The sequence below is a fragment of the Globicephala melas genome, chromosome 1 (assembly GCF_963455315.2).
Source record: "Globicephala melas chromosome 1, mGloMel1.2, whole genome shotgun sequence".
In the NCBI taxonomy this organism is placed as follows: Eukaryota; Metazoa; Chordata; class Mammalia; order Artiodactyla; family Delphinidae; genus Globicephala; species Globicephala melas.
Genome location: NC_083314.1, coordinates 8849501 through 8857566, shown reverse-complemented (window position 1 = coordinate 8857566; position 8066 = coordinate 8849501).

The following is an 8066-nucleotide window of genomic DNA, read 5'->3' as shown; positions in this document are numbered from 1 at the left end:
AATGAGAGTCGAAAAGAAAAAGAAAAATCTAGTTATAGTCCCTTAACTGTTCTCCATAGGTCACCTTACCAAAATGAAATATTTTGTAAATATGGTCATTTTCATGCATGCAACGCTTGACGATACACATGTGCATTCATCACATCACACTCATCAGAGAGCCATCAGTAGATAATGAAACACTGTTTACTGGTTATCAAATTAAGGATGCAGTCATTTGAAATAGCACCTATGCAGTTTTCATATATCTTCACTCTATTACAGTATATAACTTAAAATTCCCGACTATCGCTCAATTCAATCAAGAGTCCATCAAAAACTATTAAAAGTGTCTATTGATTTCCAGGCACCATTTTAAAATGATTTGCCAAGAGTCCGTTACCTTAAAAGCATGTGAGGAGCTGCCCCAGCGTCTTCTCCATCAGCCTCCTCCAGGACAAGCGTGATCATTAAGTACCCTCCAAGGATGGGGACAATGCCATTGGTACCTCTTCAAGCACCAAGCTTCTCCACAACAGACGGGTTTGGACCAAGATGGGTCTAACATTTCTACATGTTCCTTAGACAGCTGTGTTTGACTCTGGAAAGAGTAATGTTCATTTTTAGGCCCACATTTCCCGAGAGATTCATAGAACTAATTTATTTCAAAAGTCAGTGGGACCCTCCTACAGAGCAAGTGGTCCATTAATCCTTGATTTAGTCACAGAGCCTACAGAGATCTTAGAGATTACTCAGGCAAGGCTTCCCAACTTTCTTTGATGCTCAAACCCCTTTTGCACTAATATGCTATCTTGAGAACTCCCTTAGTAATTTAAAACTCTCATCATTTCTGCCTGGCATATAATAAAGGAGTAACTTAAACATATATATATATATATATATATATTCATTTAAAAAACATTCATTAGGGTCTTTCTAAATGCTATGCACTGTGCTAGATGCTAGGAAGACAGAAGAGAGCAAGTCGTACATGGACCCTGTGCAAGGAATCTGTCATCTGGCTATGGAGTCAGACAATTTAATCACGAATATTACAATAGGGCTTCCCTGGTGGCGCAGTGGTTAAGAATCCGTCTGCCAATGCAGGGGACACGGGTTCCAGCACTGGTCCAGGAAGACTGCACATGCCGTGGTGCAACTAAGCCCATGCACCATAACTACTGAGCCTGTGCTCTACAGCCCACGAGCCACAACTACTGAAGCCCCACACAAGCCTAGGGCTTGTGCTCCACAGCAAGAGAAGCTACCACAATGAAAAGCCCACTCACCGCAATGAAGAGTAGCCCCCGCTCGCTGCAACTAGAGAAAGCCAGTGCGCAGCAACGAAGACCCAACAAAGCCAAAAAAAAAAAAAAAGAAAAAAAAAAGAATATTACAATAAAGTGTGTTAAATGCTCTGGTAGCATTTAAAATAATTGCTCTAGTTTCGATCTCTCTGCTCAAGTTAAAACAGTGTTTCCAGTGTTTTCACCTTTTCCCTTGGATGCCACACAGGCACCTCACAATCAACATGTTAAAACAGCAAGTGGATGGGGAGAAGGGATTAATTAGGAGTAAGGGATTAACATACACACACTACTATATATAAAATAGATAATCAACAAGACCTACTTTATAACGCAGGGAACTCTACTCAATATTCTATAATAACTTATAAGGGAAAAGAATCTGAAAAAAAATGGATATGTGTATAACTGAATCACTTTGCTGTACACCTGAAACTAACACAACATTGTAAATCAGCTATACTCCAATATATGGATAAAATAAAAATTAAATTTAAAAAAGCAAGTGGAATGTTGTAAAACAACTATACTTCAATTAAAAAAATAAAATGAAAATTAAAAAAAACAAGTTGTCTTCCTCCTTCCCTGTCCCCCGTGTTCCCTTTGTTTAACAACATCTTCTCCACCTGGTCAAACCAGTAGAAACTACAGCCTTTCAGCCTTTTCCTGATCTCTCAACTCCTATACTGACCTGTCCCCAAGACGTCACTCTACAAACGGTCTCAAAGAAGTTATTTTAAGAAAAAAAATATATAACAGTATATTGTTAATTTAAGGCAATTTTAATATATTTAAATATATTGATGATTTTTAAAACTCTCTCCCCCATTTAAAAAGTGATGCATGTTGATTTTAAATTAATTGCAAAACAAAGGCAAAACTATATACCAAATTTGCTTTGGGTACCAAATGTACATTAAAAATTGGCCATATGTTATAGTATCAAAAATAGATAGGGCTTCCCTGGTGGCGCAGTGGCTGAGAGTCCGCCTGCCGATGCAGGGGACACGGGTTCGTGCCCCGGTCCGGGAAGATCCCACATGCCACGGAGCGGCTGGGCCCGTGAGCCATGGCGGCTGAGCCTGCGCGTCCAGAGCCTGTGCTCCGCAACGGGAGAGGCCACAACAGTGAGAGGCCTGCCTACCGCTAAAAAAAAAAAAAAAAAATCAGTGGGATCTTTAAAAAAAAACAACTTAGAGTCTTATCTTCTCATCTAACAGACAAAAAACTATGACTCAGAGTGGTAATGCAGGTTGTCTATGATCACAAGGACAGTGAGAAAAAGGCAAACCTCCAATCTCCTGACCAATCTCCAGGGAACCCCTTCAGTATTGAACTCAGGGAACATCCCCAGATATCATTATGATTGCTAAAGTGAAATTCAAACCAGCTCATCAACTGGATAACCCATCTAAGGCACAGTATTACAAGCATGCATTTATTTGTAAAGGTTTCTCATAACAGACAGCGCATTATTCTACAACAAAATCACACATTAAATATCAGGCATAACCCAACAGAATTCTTTTCTTCTATCACTGAAGGTTTTAGAGCAGAGGTTGAAAATTGACATCCATGGGCTGGATTCAGCCCTGGATGTATTTGTTTGGCAAACAGTAATATTATTTTTAATTAACAGTTTTAATTTAAGAAATTTAAAGCAATAATCAGAAAATTTTCCCATTAAAGAAGAATCATAGTGTGTCCACAATGGTACCATATTTCCACATGGCAACAATCATCAAAGCTGAGCAGCTGCTCTGCCTTGACACAGGAGTTCTCTGCCTTACCAGAGTTCCCATCCCTTCTCACTGTGGCCAATTCCAGCTGGCTCCTCTCTGTTACTTGCCTGGTCCCTAGGACATCTGAATTTGCAACATACGTTTTAGAGCCTTAGTTGACAATCTTTTGTCCATGCTTTAAAAGATACAGTATGAAAGATTCAAAGGCATTTGAAGGATGAAGTGTTTGAGGGAAAGTAAACCATTAAACGTACACCAGAAACAGTAACTTGTTCAGGGTTTTCATATGCATGTGATCGACTTATTGATATATTGCCTCTATAACATTGGCAAGACCTAGGTCAAGAATATAAATAGAAGGACCTTGGCCACAGCCTACCTCTTTTCACTTCCCACCCCCAGCTCCGGTCCACATTGCAAGGGGCCTCTCGTGCACACGTGTGAACAACCGGCTTTAAGTCCAAGGTCTGGTGACAGCCCATACTTTACGTACAAGCAGCCACGTCTTGGCCCTAGAAGTGGATGGACCCTGGTGAGAGGCCCATGCACACCATGCACACCATGGAAGTGAGCTAAGGGCCCTTTGAGGAGAGAATTCCAGGATTCTAGAACAGGAGGGAGGATCTGGGTGGGCACAACCCTTCAACCAATGAATCCTCACACCCCAGAGAGGAGAACAGCTGAAGGAAGGTTATTACATTGTTCTCCAGCGTTTGGATCTTTGCCAACCTGATAGGCGAGAAACCTAACCTCTGGATAGTTTCAATTGACATTTCTCTTACTATGAATGAAGTTGAGCAACCTCGACTTTCTTTGGAAAGTAAATCATTCACAAGCCCAGGACCACTATCAGCAACACCATCAACTTGAGATTACCTGGGATATTGGGTGGAGGTGGTCATTTTTCAAATTCTCAAATACTGTATAGGATGATTTAACATTAACGTATTTTTTTTACGATTCTACTTTTTTCATCCAAAAGTGTTTAAAAGAATGCAAAAAAAAACTAAGCATAGGAGAACTGGATATCACACAAAATGCTTACTCCTCCCAAAATGGCCAAGAGTTTCTGCTTCTTGATATATTATTAATATAACAGTACCCAAGTTGGGGAAAGACACAGTTCAAAGCAAATGTTCCTCCTTCCCCTCCCTTCTCTTAGAGAAAAACACCTAAATAAATGGACAGATGTATCATGTTCATGATCTGGAAAATTCTATACTTTTAAGATTAAAAATCTGATCTCTCCAAACTGATCTGTACATCCAGTACAATCCCAACCAAAATCCCAGCAGGATTTTTTTTATAGAAAGCAACAAGCTGATTCTAAAATTTATGTGTAAGGACAAAAGATTTAGAATAACCAAAATACTTTTTGAAAAGAGGACAAAGTTAGAGAACACACACTACCTGATGTTAAGACTTACTATAAAAATTACAATAATCAAGAGAGTGTGGTATTGGTGAAAGGATAAAGACATAGATTATTGGAACAAAAGTGGACCAACACAAACGTGATCAACAGATTTTCAACCAAGGTGCAAAGGCAACTTAATGGAAAAGATATAGTCTTTTCAACAAATTGTATTGTGACCAATTGGACATCCATACACAAAAATAAAAATAAATTTCAATCCATACTTGTGTGTTTGCAAAAATTAACTCATAATGAATTACAGACCTAAATGCAAAACCCCAAACTGAAACTTCTAAAAGCAAAGGTAGGAGGAGATATTTGTGATCCTGTGTTAGGCAAACTTTTCTTAGATATGACACCAAAAGCACAATCCATAAAAGTAAACTGATAAATTGGACTCCATCAAAAATCAAAACCTTCTGCTCTTTGAAAGACACTATTAAGAGAATGAAAACATGAGCCACAGACTGGGAGACAATATTGGTAAAACATGTATCTGATCAAGGACTTGTATCTAAAATACATAAAGAAAACAAATAAAATAAAATACATAAAGAAGTGTCAAAAAATATGAACAACCCAATTTTTCTAAATGGGAAAAATGTTTGAACAGACGTTCACAAAGGAAGATATACAAATGGCAAATAAGCACATGAAAAGTTGCACTATTAGTTATTAGATAAAAGCAAATTAAAACCACATTGAGATCTCACTACACACCTATAAAAATAGTTAAAATAAAAATAAATAAAATAACAGTAGCAAGTGCTGGCAAGGATGTGGAGAAACTGGAATATGCACACATTGCTGATGAGAATGCAAAAGAGTATTTGTCAAAACTCATAGAAATGCACACGAAAAAGGCTGAAGTTTACTTATGTAAATTACACTTCAATTTAAAAAATAAAACAAAACACTGAATACACCTTACTTTGTCCGGTCCAGCCCTTGGTGATCTGTACCCACCAACCCCTAGGGCCCATTTCACACCATTCCCCTTAACTCTTTATCTGATTTCACATCCTCAACCACAGCAAGTTTAGGGCCTTGTTATTAAGTGCTTCTCCTGCTTGTAATAGACCACGTTCCCTTCTGTTGACTTTGCATGGCTCTGTCCTTCTGGTCATTTGGATCTCAGTTTAAATGCCACCTCCTGAGAAAGGCCTTCCCTGACCACCCAATGACTGCTATTATCTATGTTCCTGTTTTAATTTTTCTGTATTGTACTTATCATGCTCCAATGTTTTTATCATTTATTTACTGGTATATTTACTGTCTCCTCTGCTAGAATACACTCTATGAACATTCAAGGGTCATATTTTTCCATGTATGGCTTCTAGATTGAATACAGCAATAAAAAAATTAAGAGGTTGATTATATGGTTGGTTACATACTTAAGAGAGCAAGAACATCTTCTATGTCGCTCACCACAGCATCCCCAGAAAATGGAAAGTCTCTGTCACACAGTGGGAACTCAGCTGCTAGACTTTGATAAAGGATGACTGTTTCAGTGCCTGCTGTTTCCCTATGGTCACGCTTATAGGCCCAAACCGAAGAACTAAATTATGACGCAACTTGGTCCGACTAGCCTGTCATTCCAGGTCTCTGTGCTCTGATATTTCTTTTATCCTATGGCATTCGGCCTCTCAATCTGGCAGCAGCCTGCTAGTGACTAAAGCAAGTTGTGGAAATTAACAGCTGCACCACTGATTCCAAGGCCATGCCAGGGGTGTTCCCCGGCAGGTGCCAAGTTTAAATATAAGCTACAAGGGCATGCTCTCTTGCTGGTGTGATGTGGGATCCCAGAAAACTGTGAACATTGGACCCCAAAGGACACTGACCAAGTGCCTCTTCAGTGACATCTATGCTTATTACCACCAAGGCATAACCCAAAGGGTTTCTCTTTCTCAGACCATCACTTCTGCTGCTTTTATAACAGTAGAAGGTAAAGAAATTTCTAGGCATTCCATGTAAATTGTATAGAACTATTCTATTCCTCTGCCCCTATTGACTTTAGATACCCCCAATATCTTATTTCAACATCCATAAATTATATATGGCCTTTTTAAACTAATTTTTTAATTTCCTCATCTTGCTAATAGCTCACAAAAGAAAGTTCTTTCATCGGATTGTAAAACTTCCACAAAATAGCCCTTCTCTAATGGAGCTGCTGTTCAGAAAACCCACTGCCCACACTGCTTGGTGAAATGCTTAGGAAATTTAAAGTAAAATTTGAAGATGCTTCTCTGTCTGATATGAACTTGAAAACAGAAAGTCCAACTAAGTTCAACAAACTAGATGGTCAGTTCAGGTATGGAGGATTCACACTGTCCTGAAAATTGCCAAGGAAATAGCTTCTTCAAGTTCCCTTAGTAATGCATCAGTTTTCTCTCAGTCTCAGAACTGAAGATTGAAGAATATAGCAAAGGTGTATGAAACTTGCATGGCATTATGTGGTGTTTTGCAGTTTAAAATAAATAAAATAAATAAAACTTCGTTAGTGACTTAGGATAAGTGACTAACTATAAGATGAAGTGGGAAAAACAGGATACAAAATGGTCTATGTATTTTTTCTTAAAAAATGTTAGTGGTAATCTCTAGGTAGTAGAATGACGCATTGCTTTTCTTTTGTTCTTTATACTGCTTACTGTTTTAGTTAAAAAAAATTCTGCAGTGAACATGTACTATTTCACAATTTAAAAAACTATTTTTAAATGCCTTAACATATTTCCGTAAGGGCTCACACATCCTGTAAGCATGAACATCCTCATGGTACAAACAAAAAATTGCCTAAGTGGTACAGGTAGCAACTTGCCCCAAAGTCTGAATATCCTTTATACTTGCCAACTTTGCAATGAATCCTTCTGCCAGCTCCACCCTGACATGCTAGAGAAAGGAAGTGGGGTTATAAAAAAGGTTGAAGGAAGAAGAGAAGTGGGGGAGAACATATATTTTATTCATGATTCTGACACGCTGTAACTGAGTCAGTGGTAAATGCCCATCACAGCCCTTCTGAGATCAGCGTGTGAGTCACGAACTGTCCCAGGGATAAGAATGCTCCCAGTAGTTTGGTTTTGGTGATAAAGATTCCAACCGCTTGCTCTAACGTTAAAGGAAAGCAAAAGGAACACACGTCACTGGCTGTTAACTTACCGACAGCAGCCTACTATGATTCATTATTTTGGCAAACATATTAGAGATACTAATGTTTTATTTAGAAGTTTTGTACAATTTAGCAATGTGCAGAGGTCACATTTCACAGGACTTCACCAGGGGTACATCATGTAGGTTTTGCAAATGTATCCAGATCAATAATGTATGACTCTCTTAATTTAAGCATAGAATAAAAAAAAATTCAACTTCCTTAATTTTTGTTGTTGTATTAATCTGGGAGCTACCAGTGGAAAAATAATGAAACTTAGCACGTTTATTAATCTGATTCACCTATCTGTATCCGCTAATTGCAAGGCATTTCTAACCACAAAGGTCAATTCTTAAAGGAAATTATGAATTCTTTACCACTATACTCCACATGGATTAGGAAAAAAATATGCAATAGCTACTGGCTTTGAAGACAGTCTCTTTTTTTATTTTCCTTTCTTCTTTTTCTCTGAGAAAAAT